Source organism: Pongo abelii, chromosome 10 (assembly GCF_028885655.2).
Source record: "Pongo abelii isolate AG06213 chromosome 10, NHGRI_mPonAbe1-v2.0_pri, whole genome shotgun sequence".
In the NCBI taxonomy this organism is placed as follows: domain Eukaryota; kingdom Metazoa; phylum Chordata; class Mammalia; order Primates; family Hominidae; genus Pongo; species Pongo abelii.
Window position 1 is genome coordinate 61,859,329 of NC_071995.2, and position 20,098 is coordinate 61,879,426.

Genomic DNA, 20,098 nt, shown 5'->3' on the forward strand with positions numbered 1-20,098 from the left:
CACCACGCCCAGCCAATTTTTTGTATTTTTAGTAGAGACGGGGTTTCACTGTGTTAGCCAGGATGGTCTCGATCTCCTGACCTCTTGATCTGCCCACCTCTGCCTCCCAAAGTGCTGGGATTACAGGTGTGAGCCACCACGCCCGGCCGATTTTACATTTTACTTATCCATTTACGTGTTGTTGGATATTAGATTATTTTCAGTCACATTTGCTTTTGGGTTAACAATTGTTACCAAGTAACAATCATGAAGCTAAAATGATGATACAGAACTTCACCATTTGTTTTTCTCAGGGCTTTTTAATATAAAAGACTCCATTCAATATTCAAATTTGAGAAATACTGTTTAGGCATGTAAACTGTATCAGCAGTGTCCTAGTGACTATACTCACCCACTTTTAATTTTTATTATTTGTATTTATTTTTTTTTTGAGACTGAGTCTCACTCTGATACCCAGGCTGGAGTGCAGTGGTGTGACCACAACTGTGTTTAGCATTTTGAGGAACTGCCAAACTATTTTCCAAAACGGAAACACAAATTGTGCCTCGTTTTGTGTTCCCACAGCAGTATATGAGGGTGCTAATTTCTCCACATCCTCACCAATACTTGTTATTATCTAATTTTTTTTATTTTATCTATCCTAGTGAGTGTGATACGATATATCTCATTGTGGTTTTGATTTGCACTTCCCTGGTGGTTAAGGATGTTTAGCATCTTCTCATGTAGTTATGGCCATTTGTGTATCTACCTTGAAGAAACATATATTCAAATTATTTGCCCATTTTAAAATTGTGTTAGCCGGGTGTTGTGGCTCATGCCTGTAATCCCAGCATTTTGGGAAGCTGAGGAGGATGTATCACCTGAGGTCAGGAGTTCGAGGCCAGCTTGGCCAACATAGTGAAACCCCGTCTCTACTAAAAATATAAAGAATTAGCTGGGTGTGGTGGCAGGCATCTGTAATCCCAGCTAGTAGGGAGGCTGAGGCAGGAGAATCGCTTGAACCCGGGAGGTGGAGGTGAGCTGAGATCGCGCCATTGCACACCAGCCTGGGCAACAAGAGGGAAGCTCCATCTCAAAAAAAAAATTAAAATAAAAAATTGAGCTATTTGTCTTTATTGTTGAGTTGTAAGAGTTCTTTATATTTTCTAGATATAAACCCCTTGTCAGATATATGATTTGCAAATATTTTCTGTCATCCCGTGTGTTGTCTTTTTGCTCTCTTGATGGTGTCCTATGAGGCATAAAAGTTTTAAACTTTCATAAAGTTCAACTTAACTGTTTTTTATTTTGTCATTGTGGTTTTGGTGTTATTTCTAAGTAACCATTGACTAACCCAGGGTCATTGATATTTACTTGGAATTTTATCATCTTAGCCCTTACATTTAGGCCTCTGATTTTGTGTTGATTTTTGTGTAAAGTATAAAGTAGAGGTCCATATTCACTTTTGCATGTGGATATCCAGTTGTGCAGCACCATTTGTTGAAAAGACTATTCTTTCTTCATTGAATTATCATGCTATCCCTGTTGAAAATCAGTTAACCATAAGTGTGAGAGTTTATTTCTGGACTTTTAATTCTATTCCATTGATGTATATTGATGCATATGTATGTCCTTATGCCAGTACCACACTATCTTGATTAATTGTAGCTTCGTAGTAAGCTTTGAAATGTGAGTCCTCTAACTTTGTTCTTTTCAAGATTTTTTTTTTTTTTTGCTATCCTGGATTGATTATATTTCCATATGAATTTTGGAATTAACCTGTCAGTATTTGCAAAAATTCAAACTAGCTGAGATTTGATAGGGATTGCATTGAATCTATATGTCAATTTGGAGACCATTGCCTTCTTAAAAATGTTAAGTTGTCTAATCTATGACTATGAGATGTCTTTCCATTTATTCAAATCTTCTTTAATATTTTTCAACAATGGTTTGTAGTTGTTAGTGTATACGTGTAAAGCCTTTTTTTTTTTTTTTTTGAGATGGAGTCTCGCTCTGAGATCTCGGCTCACTGCAACCTCTGCCTCCCAGATTCAAGTGATTCTTCTGCCTCAACCTCCTGAGTAGCTGAGATTATAGGCACTCACCACCATACCTGGCTAACTTTTGTATTTTTAGTAGAGATAGCGTTTCACCATGTTGGCCAGGCTGGTCTTGAACTCCTGACCTCAAGTGATCCACCTGCCTTGGCCTCCCAAAGTTCTGGGATTACAGGCGTGAGCCACTGTACCCAGCTGTTAAACTTCTTTTGTTAAAGTTTTTTCTAGTTACTTTGTTCTTTTTGCTACATAATACTGTAAATGGGATTGCCGCCTTAATTTTTTTTCTAAATTGTTCATTGTTAGCATATAGAAATAGAGTCTTGTGTATTAATCTTATATCTTTCCACACTGCTGAACTTGTTCAACTTCCCTTTTTGACTGCATATATTTACAATAATAATATTTTTTTTTTAGACAAAGTCTCACTCTGTCACCAGATTGGAGTGCAGTGGTGCCATCTCGGCTCACTCCAACCTCCGCCTCCTGGGTTCAAGTGATTCTCGTGCCTCAGCCTCCCAAGTAGCTGGGAGTATAGGTGCATGCCATCACGCCCAGCTAATTTTTGTATTTTTAGTAGAGACGGGGTTTCACCATGTTGGCCAGGATGGTCCTGATCTCTTGACCTCGTGATCCGCTCACCTCAGCCTCCCAAAGTGCTGGGATTACAGGCATGAGCCACCACACCGGGCCTACAATAAGAATCTTAATGTAATTCAGTGATATTTACTTATAGGTTTGTGAAATCAAGAAAAATTATTTGAACAGCTATAGAATTTAAGGGCATAAAACAATTTGGGCCACTTGCTCCAGGATTTTATGATCTTTCTCACGTGCAGGTATGACTGTTTCCACCTATGCATCCTGCTTGATCTCTTACCACATCCGTTGCTCTATCCCTTGACCTCCATCTCATCCTTTCACTTTGTGCTTCAACAGATAGGCTTTGCATTCTGGCATTTCTTTTCAATTGTGTGTGCTTTTTCCTTTCCCTGTAACAGATTCCCAGTGTATACTTTCAAATCTCAGATATTCCTGACAGTGATTGCCCCCAAGCAAATATAGGCACACTGTCTGTGTTCCTGTTGTCTTTTTTGTACATGGCTCTGCTGTCATATTTATACTATATACCAGAATTGTCTGTGTCTGTGCACTCTTGGGCATGACTTTGTAAAGCATCTTGGAACCAATTTATTCTTGTCATTTACTATTTGCTTGTAATTGCTTATAACAGTGTGTATTAATCAGTTTTCTCTAGAGAAACAGAGCAAACAGGATATGTTTCAGGAAGTCCAAAATCTGTAGGGCATGCTGGCAGGCCAGAAACGCAGGCAGGCATTGATGTTGCAGTCTTGAGACAGAGTTTTTTCTCTTTAGGAAACCTGAGTTTTTACTGTTAAGGCCTTTCAGCTGATTGAATGAGGCCCACCCACATCATGGAAGGTAATCTGCTTTACTTAAAGTCAACCTATTATAGATGTTAACCACATGTACACAGTATCTTCATAGCAACATCTAAATTAGTGTTTGATTAAATTACTGGATACAGTAGACTAGCTGAATTGACACATAAAACTAAGGATCAGCGTGTAAATTTCTGTAGGAAAGCATCTGTGTCTTTTGTTTCTCTTTACTCCAGGGGATCAAATGCAATGCTACATAATCAATTTGATGTTTTACAAATGCTTGCTTGAATGATTGAACGACTTCAACAAGGTTAAGTCCAAAATCCAACTTGACAACTTGAGAGTTATAATTTTGGCAAGATTATTTCTGCTTAGCAGGGGTTCTTTATTGTTAGATTTTATTAGCAGGAAATTGTTTCCCCCAATCTCTCTGGCAGCCCAATTATTTTCACTAAATATGCCTATACCTTCTGTTCTGGGTTTATTTCCACCTCAAGGTCACTGATCTATAATCTGCTGTTTTCTTTAGCTGACTATCCTTCCAACTGTACTTAACTATTAAATAAATGTAGCATTCAAGAGTAACACAATGTAGTTACATTTCCTTCCCACCCTCTTCTGACCCATTTTGATCTTGCAAGCATTGGGGTCTCTCTACAGGAACGGTAATACTAGGTGTTTTGAAACACATCAAAGTCATGGTACTTTAGAGGGGAAAATGCATGGAACCTTACAGTAATGATTTAGTAATATCTATAAGACATGGTAGGGAAGCATAAAGAAGGCAAATATGGAGTGGAGAGGTTTGTTGCTCATGGTTATAGGTACACCATAATATTTTCTCCTGTGCTTTTATATTCACTATTGGTAATGGTAAAATCAATATAATATGTTGTCTTTCAGGGACAGTGCCTTTTGGGAGATGGGAACAGTGGAGAGGTCATCCCAGTCTGATCTTAAAAGGGCCTCCCCCAGAGTGGAAGAGATCCTCCATTTGCCCTGACAACTCTAGGGTAGAGATGTGGACATGTTTTGAGAATAGAGGAGAAAGGAATAGTCTCAGAAACAATACACTTGACAACAAATTCAAAGTATATATAAAAAAAGAAAACACTTTGGCCGGGCGCGGTGGCTCATGCCTGGAATCCCAGCACTTTGGGAGGCCGAGGCGGGCGGATCACGAGGTCAGGAGATGGAGATCATCCTGGCTAACACGGTGAAACGCTGTCTCTACTAAAAACACAAAAAATTAGCCAGGCATGGTGGCAGGCACCTGTAGTCCCAGCTACTCAGGAGGCTGAGGCAGGAGAATGGCGTGAACCCAGAAGGCGGAGGTTGCAGCGAGCCGAGATGGCACCACTGCACTCCAGCCTGGGCGACAGAGCGAGACTCTCAAAAAAAAAAAAACAAACAAAAAAAACACTTCAATAACTTTAAGGTGTCACCCAGCACAGTGTTTTTAAACTCTTGCCTCTGGATTTCTTCAAGTTTCTGCTGATGTGCTGGCAACATCTTGGTCAACCTTGCATCTATCTCTGCACCACCCATTGTGGTGGTGTTTTGTCTAGACGGCTGTGCCCTTAGCTGATCTCCCTGAAAAGACTTCGCTAGATTTGGCTACTGCAGCACTACAGCTGCTAAATTAAGATAAACTCTTAACATTCCTGACCCAGAATTACTGTATCCCCTTGCTAAGCCTTCTGTGTGAAGTGGCACCACATTGCTAATTCTGTAGTTCCCAGTTGTTGTCAAACTCTCAGTGAACTCTTGACAACCATCTCAGACTTTAAAATATTGAAGCATCACCCCGATTACATTGCTAAGAGGTGCTGAATGTTTTAAATAAAGCTTGCCTAAACAGTCTTGTCTCATTCCGGTTTCCCCTCACAGAGGAAGTGTCTTTCAATAACCCAAAACTACTGGCTTCTAATTTTAGGGATAACTAAGGTGGGACTAGGACAGAAAATAAGCTCTTCACCATTGATTTTCCTTAGTCATTTTACTCCAGAGGCCTATAATTAGCTCTATTTTCTCCACCTGTGGTACATCTTTAGGTTTAAAATGATGTTTGAGAAATAGTGGAGGATGCGCAGGGTTAGAAATTAGGGAGTCTACTTGGTCCCACTTTTGCGTACTTAGATGAATGGCACTGGGGAAGAAGAGAAGGGGGACATTATACACCAATCCGTGTCCATTTCCTTTTGTTTTTAATGATACTAATAACTCAGGGACACTTATTTATCATCTACTATTTGCCAGGCACTGTTCTGAGTGTTTTACTTGTATTAACTCATTTAATCCTCACAGTACAAAAGTCCTATGAGGTAGGTACTGACACTATCCCTATTTCAGAGTTGAGGAAACTGAAAGGGTAATTCATTCAATGTCATGGAGCATGTAAAAGTCAGCACTAGGCTGGGCACCATGGCTCACACCTGTAATCCCAGCACTTTGAGCAGCCAAGGCGAGAGAATCACTTGAGGCTAGGAGTTCAAGATAAGCCTCGGCAGCAAAGCGAGGCCCCCATCTCTAAAAATATTAAAAATAAAGGTGGTGGCATGAGCCTGTAACCCCAGCTACTTGGGAGGCTGAGGTGGGAGGATGGCTTGAGCCCAGAAGTTTGAGGCTGCAGTGAGCTATGATTAAGCCACTGCACTCCAGCCTGGGTGATAGAACAAGACTCCATTTTAAAAGAAAAAAAATAAAAGTCAGCACTGGATAGAGTACACACTGTTTGTTGCTGTGCCATTCTGCAGGGACAGATAGCAAGATGAAAACAAATTTTTTTTTAAAAAGAAATATATAAACGCTGTTGTTTCCCATCTGAAAACTCTCTAGTTTTTCATGATAGGGATTTTTGACCAACATTTTAGAGGTAGTTCAGCCCTGCAACACTAGGACGAGGGTTCATGGCCTGCAACACTAGCTGGAAAGAAAGAGGAAGTTTAGGTGATATTCAATGAGCTCCACCTAGAAGGATTAAATTCACTTGTGAGTATCACTGGGGTTGTTTATAACAACATTTTAAATACCCAGTAGGGGAATCAAGTGCTTTCCTTAGTCCTCATTTTGAAATTTCACCAAATAGGGTGCTATTCCACATATAAGGCTTGTGTTTAGCTTATAAGGCCCTTCTCGATCTGCCTCTTCTTCTCCCTCATTATGCAATGACATAGAAATTCTTGCTTTTCCTACCTCCCATGTTTTATTCCTCCTACCTGGAATGCTGTTCTTTATGCCTCTCACTGCAATCAATTTTCTGGTAAATCCTTCTCCTTTTGGTTTTTTTTTGTTTTCTTTTTTGAGACAGGGTCTCACTCTTGCCCACATTGGCCCAGGTGATCCTCCCACCTCAGCCTCCTGGGTAGCTGGGACTATAAGTGCTCATAACCATGCCCAGCTAATTTTTGTATTTTTTGTAGAGACAGGGTTTCACATATTACCCAGGCTGATCTTGAACTCTTGGCTCAAGCGATCCTCCCATCTTGGCCTCCCAAGGTGCTGGGATTTACTGTGTCCACCCATATATATATATGCACACACACATATGTATATAAAGACACAGTTCAAGGGTCAAGTCTTTTACAAAGCTTTTTCTTAGATGAGCTTCATCTCTCTCCCTGTTAATGGATCACTTCCTCCTATGTGACAATAGCATATATACTTTTATCTTAGCATCTCTAATATTTTATTGCAATACTTGTCCATGGACCACAATGTGTGTTACCCGTCTTCCATAAAATAGGCACAATAATTGAAGGTAAGCATTTAGACCTTGTATAGCAATTTAACAAAGTAATTTTATGACTCTGGAATCTAATATTAAAAATTGGAGATTGCATTTTTATATCTTAATTTTTATATTTTTTTCTAGTTTTAAATTTTTACAAAAGGATCCGTCGTGAAGGATTTACATTTGAAAAAACTGGTCCTTTATTACAGATAGTTTGGGAAGCACTATTTATTATTTTTTCTTATCTGTCCTCTGTGCTAGGCTATAAGTACCTAAGGCAAAGTCCCTCTTGTATGAACAGTATTTTTGTATCAACAGTAATGAATTTGTTGTTCAGAACAATGACACTGTGACTCTCATAAAACCATTTTCATACCTATCACTTGTCCCTTTTTAAAGACTGAATTCTACTGTGTTTTATCCCTCAGTCATTGTACTTATCATATCATACTGTAATTAACTGTTTATGGTTCTGTTTTTCCCACAAAACCTTAAGGATAGTTGAACCCAGCTCTTAATCACTTTTCTCTTCCAAATTCCAACCACAGTGCTTGGTACAAAATCAATGCTCAGTAAGTGTCATTGAATGAACAAATGAATGGATTCTAGCTGCGTGTCTGTTCCTTTTTGTTTTTAGTGACCTGATTATGACTTGATTTATAAATTCACAGCTTATGGAAATGTGTAAAATGGATCTAGAAGAATTAATTTCTGATGTCTACCTATATCTACTACTACAATTTAATATTGTCAAGAATTATCTTTTTATGAAGATAATAAAATAATCTTTTTCCATGTTAACAAAATGGGATTTGCATTTTTATATGAATTACTTGTACCAATAAAAAGTCCTTGTATCGTGTTGCCACTGATTTACGTTACTGTAATTCTGCTGCACAGGTATGCCTTTCTTTGCAGGTTTGAATTTTGGTGTTTGTTTCTGAGCTGGTCCTCTCTTCCAAAAATAAGGCAGCTAACGGAAAACCCTACAAGTTTCTGTCTAAAAATCATTCCCTATGATTCATTTACTATATTTTTTCTTACTTTTTTTTTCTAAATATGTTCCCTATTCAGCTGACCTACGTAATTAGGACTTTGAAAACTCCCAGAAGAGCTCTATTTTGTAATTTACATTTGAATTATGTATTTCAACAAAGCATCTAACCTTGCCGTGGAAGGATGTTAAGACTGTTTTTGAATATTGCATTTTAGCTTTCTCTGCTTATTGGACAATTGATACTTAAATTTTGTTTTAATCTACTCAGCATTTCAAGTTCTTTTTCTTCTTATATATTTGTAAGAAACCTCCATCATGAAGTAATTTAGATATTTGAAATGTGAATAATGAAAGTAGAGTCAAATGAAAGTATATTTGCTTTAACTTTAGTAAAGAGGGGAAATATAAAAGTTGCATAAATTTAAAAATTAATCTGGAGATATTCCGTGCTAAGGGCTTGTTAAATAAGCAACATGAAAAGCATCAATCAGGTTGGATATTTTTATTGTCAATGTTTAGTTACTTCTAGTGTAGATTAGTGTTTTTTGAAACAGAAGTAGGCAGGGCTAACTGCCATATGAATAATTTACTTTCAGGGAATCAGGAAACATAAAAGTATAAATAGTATTTCTAATGGACTGCCAAATGTTATAATCCAAATAAAAGCATTTCCAGAGGAACCAAAAGAATGGGGGCATTCTATTTGTATGGAATATAATTTGATAAAAAATTATGAGCAGATTGCATTCATAGAGAAATAAACTATGTGTGAGGGGAAAACAGCTAATAAAGAGGAGACAAAAGAGAATAAAAGCAGTGATCCACATTTTGAAGATTTTTAGCCAGAGACACTGAGTGATCATAGCAACCATCTCCAAGGAGACCTGTGGAAATGTGAAAAATGCTGAGGTCACACAGGCGTCCAGAGAAATTCCTTATTGATTAACAACTTCTAGATGTATCTTTCTCTCTTCACCTTCAATGCCTCCAACCTTTTAAACAGCATTTATTAGAAAGATAAAGGAAAACCAAATGTGATTTGCCCTGAAGAGAAAAAGTAACTCTCAGAACAGAAACTCAGCTCAAAACGTTTTGAGCAGCCTTTCACTAACCTTCAAAAGCTATTCAGAAACTTGGATATTAATGAAGTGAGAAGTCTCAAGAATGAAATAGAAGCCTTGGTCATAGGTGGTAGTATTGGTTATTGTTTTACTGAAAAAGAGGCAAGTTTAAATTCTAGGGCTTGGAAGCAAAGTGCTCAGAAATGATTTCTTTTCTTTTTTTTTTTCTTCTGAGATGAGGTCTCACTCTGTCACTCAGGCTGGAGTGCAGTGGTGTGATCATGGCTCATTGCAACCTCTGCCTCCCAGGCTAGAGCGATCCTCCCACCTCACCCTCTCGAGTAGCTGGGACCACAAGGCATGCGCCACCACGCCTACCTGATTTTATAGAGATGGGGTTTCACCGTGTTGCCCAGGCTGGTCTCAAACTCCTGAGCTCTAGGGATCTGCCCACCTTGACCTCCCAAAGTGCTGGGATTACAGGCATGAGCCACCATGCCCAGCCTGAAAGGTTGTTTTATAATTCCTTCATTACAAATCAAGCAGATCCCCACCAGTTTGAGACACCTTTAGGTGGGTGGTGAGAAATTGTGTGCCATCTTTGAGGAGCATGGTTTCCTTAGTTCATTCAGTTAGTAAACATTTATTACTTGTCTGCAGCAGCTCAGCCAGCTCTATACCAGATGCTGGGAAAATGGGAAAACAAATGTCATCCGTGGTCTTGAGATGCTAAAAGTTTAAAGGGGAGAAGGACAAAATAACTAAAACTGAAAGCAGTAATTACATACTGTAGGAAATGTGTGCAGAGTGTTCTAAGCATAGAGAGGCTGGAAGGAAATGACGGGGAACATTTGAATCAGGAAGAAATGCCAGAGGAAGTTGTGACTATGCTGAAAGCTGAGAAGGGGCATAAGGTGCCCGGGATGATATGAAAGTCATGAGATTTAAGAAAGGTCTGGGAATCGCATGCAGGCCAGTAGACTTAATGAGAAGTAGTTAGGGTGTGAAATGTGACAAAAATTAAGTACTCTTTCTTCTGCTCCACCCTCTATCCATTTATTTCTCCTTGATTAATTTTGGGGAAGTTGTGGTTTGGATCTGAGAGGAGAGTGTGCCATTTGATCAAAACCACGAGGCCAGACCATTTTCCAGTACCACCAAGGATCATTTGGCATGGGCTGCTGATTTCTGCTGTGGTCTCACCTTGCTCAGCAAGGTCAGATTGCATATAGATTTCATGTGTTCATTTTCAGGAATCTCACTTGTGAGATTTAGTCATATTGCAAGCTTTATATCTACCCCATGGGATAGTTATGCAGATTAAATGAGCAAATATATGTACAACACTAAGAATAAATACTGCCTGATATATAGTAAGCACTGTATAAAGCATTATTATTGTTATGATGAGTAATTATTATTAATCTGGGATTCTCCTGAGTCATTGGAACCCCTGGGCTGTCCTTTGGACCTGGATCCTGAGCAGAACTGGAAAAGACTCCCAGAAAGACCTAGGGCTCTCTAAGAGAGCATGGTCCATTAGAGGTATGGATGCCTGGGTCTTGGCTAGAGTCCAGGGTGGAAAACATAGGTCAGTTCACTGAAAAGTTCATTTTTATTGTGAGTGTGTTGGGAGCAATGTGAGTCAACAGCACTGTGCAGTTGCTCCTTTTGAATTTGCTACCATAATTTTTGGAAGGGACTACATGGGCTTCACAGCAGTGAAGGCCCTGGGTTTTACTACTATAAAATAAGTCATCATCTAGGGTGTGAAAGAGCTTGCTTTCTGTTTTGTTTTAAAAGGATATATTATAGCTGATAGTGCAAATCTACTCTCAAGAATTTCTCATTACTATTTGAATATGGTCTCTATTTCAGAACGTGCTTAGGCCCAAATCTGAAAACAGTTTATAATGAACCTGCTTTCTGTAATTCTTGTACACAGCAATTTCCCAAGCTAGCTGTGAGGAGTTCATGGGATGATATGTCTGTGTTGTTTATCCTACAGAAAACCGTGAATAAATGGCTGTTATTTTTGCTATTCTCGTCTTGCTGATTTCCTATGCTAGTGGCTAGCACAAATGCAAGATTATATTGTGCCATACTCACTGGAAGTTTGGTGGCTACAAGATTTCCCTAGTACATGTCCTTAGTCTGAGCAAACTGTAGCAACAACTATAGGATGCCCAATTGGTTCACATTTTAAAATTGGGTGTGGACAAAATCAGTCATGGTAAAACTGTGTAAAGAATGCAAATTGCTCAAAGCTATGTCCTTGAGCAATAAAAGGCCATTTTTTATGAGGAAATTACATTGTCGTTGTGCAAGAATAATATTGTGCTGGACAAAGTGCTAAATTCTTTTTTTAATCATCACAACCGCTCCTCCCCCCATTACCCTGTTTTAGAGATGAGAAAACAGAAACCCAGTGAAGTTTAGCAACTCATTCAAGGTCACCCAGCTAAGAAGACTAATGAGAGCCTTGATTTGAACCTGGAAGTGTCTGACTTCAGGGTTCATGAACTAAGCCCTTTATGCTCTATTGCTTTCTCTGTTTTTTTAAGACAAGCCTCACTCTGTCACCCAGGTTGGAGTGCAGTGGTGCAATCATGGTTCACTGCAACCTCCGCCTCCCAGGCTCAAGTGACCCTCCCATATCAGTCTCCTGAGTAGCTGGAACTGCAGTCATGTGCCACCACGCCCAGTTAATTTGTGTATTTTTTGTAGAGATGAAGTTTCACCATGTTGCCCCAGCTGGTCTCGAACCCCTGAGCTCAAGCAATCTGCCTACCTCGGTCTCCTAAAGTGCTGGGATTACAGGCTTGAGCTGTTGCACTAGCCAGTGCTCTATTGCTTTGTTTGCACTAACTAGGCCATTTGTTCATCCATTTATTCATTTATTCCATAAATATTTATTGTATATGCCGGGCACTCTTCTAGGCCTGGAAATACTGTGGTGAACAAGAATGTCGAAGACTCCACAGTTAGGGAGTTTGCATTCTAATGGGAGAGACTTAAAATAAACAAGGAAATGAGTGCATGAGTGTGAGTCAGTGTGTATGTATATATTCTTTGGGGAGTGACGTGTGCTATAAAGACAAATGAAGTTCAGAGAAGAGGTATGTTAGTTATTTTGTATTTTGGTTTTTTTGGGGAGAGGTGTTTTTTGTGTTTTTGTTTGTTTAGTTGGTTTTTAGAGACAGGATCTTGCTCTGTGGTGCAGGCTGGAGTGCAGTGGTGTAATCTCGGCTCACTGCAACCTCTGCCTCACGGATTGGAGTGATCCTCCCACCTCAGCCTCCTGGGACTGGAAGCTGGGACTACAGGCACACACCACTACGCCTGGCTACTTTCTGTATTTTTTGTAGAGACAGGGTTTCGCCATGTTGCCCAGGCTGATCTGGAACTCCTGGGCTCAAGTGATCCACCTGCCTTGGCCTCCCAAAGTGCTGTGATTACAGGTGTGAGCCACCATGCCTAGCCAATATTTTAATTGTTTTAACTTAACATTTAATATATATTCGTATATTAATGATCCACCCGCCTTGGTCTACTGAAGTGCTGGGATTACAGGTGTAAGCCACTGTGCCTGGCCAGTATTTTAATTGTTTTAACTTAACATTACATATATATATACACACACACAACTATGTTTGAAAATTATAAGGGATAACACTGTCATATGTATGACTTACCACCTAATCTACAAACAAAAGCCCTACCAATTCTGTCGCACTTACCTGTGCTCTGCCCCATCCCATCTACCTGCCTATCTTTTGAAGCAACTACTTCCTAATTTTTTTCTCTTGCCTTTTTTTAAAAAATGATATTTATCCCTTAAAAATATGCTCATAAGTACTATACAGCTAATTTTGCTTGTTTGTTTTGATTTGTAAATATAGTATAACTGTTTGACATTGTTGCATGTAGCTGTAGTTCATTCATTTTAAAAGCTGAATTATGTGTTGTTGGGTGAGTATGCAGAATCAATTGATTCATTGCCCTGTTGCTGGATATTTGGATTGTTTCCAGCTTTCCGCTATTTGAACAATGTTGCTAAACATTTTCATGTGTTCCTGTTAACACACATATACAGGAGTTTCTCCATGGCCTATTGTTGGGAGTGGAATTGCATGGTTATTGGGTATGTCAGTGTTCAAGTTCACGTGATATGACTGTATTGTTTTCTGAAGGAGCATCACCAGTTTACATTCCCACTCGTAAGTGATTAAGAGCTCCGGCAGACCCACTTTTTATCAGCACGTGGTATTATAAAACATCTTAATTTTTGCCAGTCTGGTGGGTATAAGATAACATTGCATTGTGGTCTTCATTGACATTTCCTGATAACTATTGAGATATAGCCTCTGAAGAGGTGACTTGAGCAGAAACCTGAATGAAGTGAAAGACCAAACCATGAATGACTGATGGGTAGAATGTTCCAAGGCAACAAAACACAGGCTGAAATTATCCTGAGATGTCCACGGAGTAGCAAGAGAGTCCTTGCGAATAAAGAGAAGTGAGCTGGAGATACAAGGTTGGGAAGGAGTGGAGAGGCTAGTTCTCCTAAAACCTGGGATGCCATGGTAAATATTGTACTTTAGACTTGATATGAGAGTATGAGAAGACATGACAAGGCGATTAGAAGGGAGGAACGTGATTTGATTAATGTTTTTAAAATATGTTGGCTTCTATGTGATTAGATTATAGGGGATAATGAGAATGAGACCCTAGAGATGAGTTGGATATGTAGAAGTTAAGGCAAGAGATAGTTCTGGCTTCTGTCAGTGTTGGTGAAGAAGGTGGTGAGAAGCTAGATTCAGGACGTAGTTTGAAGGTAGGCTGGTGAGTGAGACCTGTAAATGGTTTGGATGGAGGTGTGAAAAAGAGAGGAATTAAGGATAATATCCTGGTTTGGGAGTGAATAACAGAGAATGTAGATCCATTGACGAAATGGGAAAGACCTTGAAAAGAAGAGTAGGGTTGGGGAGAAAATGAAAAGGTTTTTTAATATGGAGAATATATATTCATTATATTTGTAGCTACCTACTTGACATGTCATCTGTTGATGTTTCAAAAGTACCTTCAATTAAACATGTACAAAACTGAACAGATGTTTTTTTGTCCCACCCTTGAACTTCTTCCTTATCTCAGTGAGTGGTGGCCCATCCATCTGGTTCGACAAGCCAGAAATCTGGTAGTCATCTTTAGTATCTCCCCCTAGCTTATCACCAGTACCACTCCATTACCACCACCTGACAGTTTACTTCTAAAATATCTCTAGAATGTGTTCATTTCTTTCCATCTCCATCATGATCACTCTAATGCCAGTTATGTTACCACCAGTTTTCACCTAGAGTGCTGTCATAATCTCCTAACTGCATTTGTTCTAATCTTTCAATAATCCATTGTCGACTCTGCAGCTGGCTCACTTTGAACCTCCAAGTTCAAAACCCTTCAAGGCTTCTTTATTGCCTTTATGATTAATCCACAATATGACCTGGATGACCAGGTTCCTGCCCATATCTCTAGCGCCATCTCTAGCTATTTTCTTCTCTCTGGGCATCTCTTTGTTTCTTGAAGGCATAAATTCATTTCCCTTCCTGGGCCTTTGCACAGGCTGAACCTGGAATACAACTCTAAGTAACATCATCCTTTAGATTTTAGCTCAAATGATACTTCCTTGGAAAAGCCACTCACAACCCCTGCTCCCCTAACGTATACACGTACATAGGCTCCCACGCCTGGCACAACTAAGGATTCTCTGTTATACGTTCTTAAAGAATATAATTTCAAGGATTGCTTAAGCCCAGGAGTCTGAGGCTGCAGTGATCTGTGATCATGCCTGGTACATAGAGAACATTTAATGAAGATTTGTTGAATAAATCAATTGGGGAACAGAGGATTGCTCAAATATCTGAATTGATTTTATAGGCCTTTCTAAGAGAAATACTTTTGGTTATGATAGATAAACTCTTCAAAAAAAACTTGCTGGAAAATGTCTTAGTTCCATTTTATATTTCCTTAGCCATCACAACTCTGCATCCACTATTTATTGTGAAGGAAATCAAGATAGATGATTTCTCTCTTTTTTTTCTTTTTGAGACTGAGTCTCACCTCTGTCGCCCAGGCTGGACTGCAGTGGTGTGATCTTGGCTCACTACAACTTCTGCCTGCCAGCTTCCAGTGATTCTCTTGCCTCAGCCTCCCGAGTAGCTGAGGTTACAGGCACCCACCACCACACTGGGCTTATTTTTGTATTTTTATTAGAGACAGGGTCTTGTCATGTTGGCCAGGCTGGTCTTGTAATCCTGACCTCAAGTGATCCACCCACCTCAGCCTCCCAAAGTGCTGGGATTTCAGGCATGAGCTACTGCACCTGGCCCAAGATAGATGATTTCTAGTCTATGGAATTTGATTTCTAATGTAGCTTAAGGAATTTTGGGGCAGGAACTCTAACTCAACTGATGTCCATATGTAAAACAGGATTGTTGTAAACAATAGGCATTTCAGTAGCATTTACAGATTTGCAGACTTTTTGCATTAGGGATGCCCTGAAGTCAATGAAGTTTCTCTTTACTTAGCATGTTACCTCACAAGTGAAACTTTTCAAGTATTCAGTCAAAGTCTTAGTTCTTTACCATGGTAGACTAGGCCTCCATGATCCTACTCCAACCTACTTTTCCAGCATCAGTGCTTGCTACTTCTTGCACCATCCTTCACATTCCAGCCATACCAAATTGCTTGTAGTTGCTCACGTTAGAGCAAGTGCTCCTTGTCTGTGTTCCTGCAATACCCTGCAATATCTTGGGCATTGTTGCATGGGAGGCATCTGTTTGTCTCTCCCAATGAACTGTGAGCTCTTTGAGGGAAGAAACATTGCCATTTCTTTTTTGTATATTCATTTGTACAGAGTCTGGTGCAGAAGGACTCAGTCAGTGCTTAATGAATGAAAGATCCAACTTGTGGTCAACCACAAGAGTAGATCTGTTTAATTACTAAAAGGAGAAATCCACCCCAAGACTTGCTACTTGCTCCATAACCCACGGGCTAACTAGATAATATGAAAACGTTTGGTAGCATCTTCTCTAGGATATCTGCATTGCGTTTGCAGCTAGCCTTCCTGGGAACTCACTGTTGGTACAAAGGAAAAGAATTTTGTCACCTTTCCTACTCACCTACTTAAGTCAGAAATCATATGGTGACCAATCCATAAACTAAAATGCTAATCCTATCACTCAGAGGTAAATGCCGCTAATATTTTGTAATACCCTACCAGCCTTTTTTTATGTACTTATATGCATTATTGCCCTAAAGTTGGATCAAACTCTGTCACTTTTTTCATGACATAGTTTCTCTCCCTCTTGCTCCCAGCCTTATAGATAGATAGATTTTATTCATGCTACTATATATTATATTTACAACAACATCATTTTATAAAGGCCATACTTACAACATCATTTTATAAAGGCTTCTAAATATTTTGTTTATACATTAATATGTTACTTTGGCACTTTTTAATTTAAGGGGTGATTAGGATAAGGAAATCATTCTGTTGTAATTTTTTTAACCAGTGATATCAAAGAATGATTTTATGTGAAAAGTTTGAGATTATAGCTACATCAGTACATAATTAAGATGATATTTAATAGATTGCTTATTCTGTCTCTCTAATCAAAATTATCTGCTTCCGAATGCCCATTTTAAGATTCCTTGATAATTTTCTCTCCTATTAGACTAAGCAAGACACTTTGGTAACAATCTCCTTTAAGTTTCTTCATTTTATACAAGTAGTATACATGATGGTTATCAAAAAATCTGTTAATTTCAGGAGGAAGTCACTTGAGTAAAGGCTATAGATTATACTATTGGTTCTTAAGGAACTAAATTAATTAATTGGTAGCTTGAACATTGACCACATAAGACATTTATATAAGTTTATATGTGAACAAAAAGGTAAGAGCTCAGCTGGGCATGGTGGCTCACGCCTGTAATCCCAGCACTTTGGGAGGCTAAGGCAGGCGGATCACCTGAGGTCAGGAGTTCGAGACCAGCCTGGCCAACATGGCAAATCCTGTCTCTACTAAAAATACAAAAACTAGCCAGGTGTGGTGGCGGGTACCTGTAATCCCAGCTACTTGAGAGGCCGAGGCAGGAGAATCGCTTGAACCTGGGAGGTGGAGGTTGCAGGGAGGTGGAGGTCGTAGTGAACCGAGATTGCACCACTGCATTCCAGCCTGGGTGACAGAGAAAGACCCCATCTAAAAGAAAAAAAGAAAAAAAAGAGTATGATCTCTATAAAACCTATGTCTTCAAATCTTTGTAGCCACATTAATTTTACTTCAGAGCTTCTTCAAGTTATTAGACCCCTTGATTAATCCTCAGAGAAAGTGGGTGCCATCCTTCTTTTGGTCTGAGTTGTAGATGAGTTGGGTTTCTATAAAGTACCTCTCATCCCAACCTAATAGTGCTCCATTGACCAAGAATAAAGTAAATCGGAAATAGATTCTTCATTAACTTTTTGTGATTATTCTGCCTTTGTTGAATCCATATTTTAGAGATCATCTAGTTTAGGCATCACATGAACAGTTTTTTGGAGGAGCATAAGGATTTTTTAAAACATCAATAGCTAGTTTACTATATGGTTTTCAAAAAGAATATTTGTAATCATTGCAACAATAAAAAGAATACAGGAATGAGCAAATTTATACCCTAGTGAACTTTATCAATTACATGATGAGGGGTTTCCATGACTTTTTGTTTTTGGTGATGCCACCTTTTTTTATTGAGGATTGAAGGAGGGAGCAGTTTGGGGAACTCCCAGAGGGATCATTCTCTCAAGGGTTACTTGGTTACTTTGTGGCTTGCTCCTTGAGAACCAGCCTGTGTGAGGATGTGAAACATAAAATGTGTGAGTGTCTCCAAGAGAGTTCTCACCTTTAGGTACTGTCTCAGCAGTGCCTGGCACATAGTACTGGGGCAATGTGAATTTGCCAAATGAATGATTGAATTAAGAAATGAATTAATTTAAAATTTTTGTCTTAAAAAATGAGATCACAACTTAAGCCAAGCCATGCCATCTGGTTGGAGGCTATTTATGGCTCTCAAGTGGTATCATTTTGGCATGGTACAGGAGGGGTGACTGTCACTGCATTTGATGTTATCCAATGTGTCCATAATGCTTCAAAGAACAGATGATTTAAAGTGAGTATGATTTGTTGCCTGGATCCTGATTTAGTAGCAGAGCCTCCTTATGAAGAAGTGGCCTGCCTTCTCTTGCCTGAATTTAAAGTAGTACTGCTTCAGGTGCAAATCATACCAGCATTCATATTCAAGGTGAATCTACTGCTGACATTATTATAAACTATTTACTTTCAGCATCAATGACTTAGTCTCTCATCAGGGCAGACAAATGCTAAGCTTTTACACTTTCTGATCATTGGGAAAAATAAATGAGATGTATAGTGTCTTAATTTTGATGAGGGGTTTAAGTTAAATTTGAGGAAAATTGTTAATAGTTGTGTATATTAAAACACTTCATTATTAAAATTATGCCAATTAGGGGGGTGTACCTGCAGTGCAGAAGTTAAAATTATCATGCACCTTCAGTGTTTTAGAATTCAAATTTTGGGGAAAGTAATACAGTGAAGAAAAATTGAGGGAAATGTTAACATTTATTGAGAATTTGCATATGTTACTTAATTTTCACAGTCACAGATACCACATGTTAATATATAAAGTAGAAAAAGGAATAAAGCAAAGGAGGACAAAAAGAAAAGGAGTAAGAATAATTTTTATATGAAATTATTGATTGCTGCCCTTATACTGTAGCCCTTATACTGTGGCCTGTCCTTGTACTGATCAGGCCAGCCCGCCCACAGATAGAGATGGCATCCTCATGTTTATACTGGGAAGCTGTAGGTTTCCTATGTCTGACCCCACTTTCCTCTAACCCAGCCACAGTGGCCCAGTCTGTTAGGGCAGAATTTTTATTATGCCTTTCACACTTCCCATTTTGTTCTTTAATTCACGCTGTAACCTAAGCCTAGAATGAAAACCTTCATGCATAAATAAGATGGTCCCTTATTGCGAGTGAAAAATCACTTTGGACTGAGGAGGACCACAACTTGGCCAGTTTCAAGAGGATTTCCTTTTATCCTTCTCTCTAAAATCCGCAATTTAATTCCATGTTCTAAAAATGATTGGATAATGTATATTTATAGTACTTTGATATTATACCACTGGTTTAAGCACTCTGATTCTTTCTTCCTCACACCATCAATTACATAGACTTTTTGGATGTTCCAAAATTACCCTTCTAATTTAATATCTCAACAGCAAGCAAATGTGGATTTTTTGTTATAAATAAGAGTTGCTGAGCCTATGCTGTGTGTTGGGTGCTGTGCTATTCTATTCAGACAATCTTTATAATACTCCTGTGGGGGATATAAATATAGTTATCATTCCAGTTTCATAGGAGAGGAAAATGAAGGCTCAGAGAGGTGAAGTTCTTTGGCCATGGTCACCCAAGTTGCAAGTGGTCCAGCTGAATTTAGACCAACTTGTTCACTTCCTGAGTCTGTGCTCTGCCTGCCTTCTGGGTAGGGCTCAAGTCTTCTTTTTGTTTGTTGTTTTTTTAGGTTTTTTATTATTAATATTATTTTTGATTGACAAATCATAATTGTATACATTCATGGAGTACAATGTGATGTTTTGATATATGTATACCATGTGGAATGATTAAATAAAGTTAATTAACATATCACCTTGATTACCTATCATTTTTCATGGTGAGACACTGGAAATTCATTCTTAGTTATTTTGAAATATACAATACATTATTATTGACTATAGCCACACTGATG

The 20,098-nt window shown here is 38.9% G+C and overlaps 1 protein-coding gene and 1 long non-coding RNA gene across 3 annotated transcripts in view; one reads left to right on the forward strand and one right to left on the reverse strand.

Annotated features, from left to right (window-relative positions):
* Positions 1–20,098, forward strand: part of SRGAP1 (SLIT-ROBO Rho GTPase activating protein 1) — a 318,022-nt gene that overhangs the window by 73,504 nt on the left and 224,420 nt on the right. The gene's annotated exons all lie outside the window — the stretch shown is intronic.
* Positions 1–20,098, reverse strand: part of LOC129049139 (uncharacterized) — a 54,905-nt gene that overhangs the window by 28,244 nt on the left and 6,563 nt on the right. Inside the window, exon 2 of the long non-coding RNA XR_008511959.1 lies at positions 17,356–17,494. This is a non-coding gene — a long non-coding RNA (uncharacterized LOC129049139). The remainder of the gene's footprint in view (positions 1–17,355; positions 17,495–20,098) is intronic.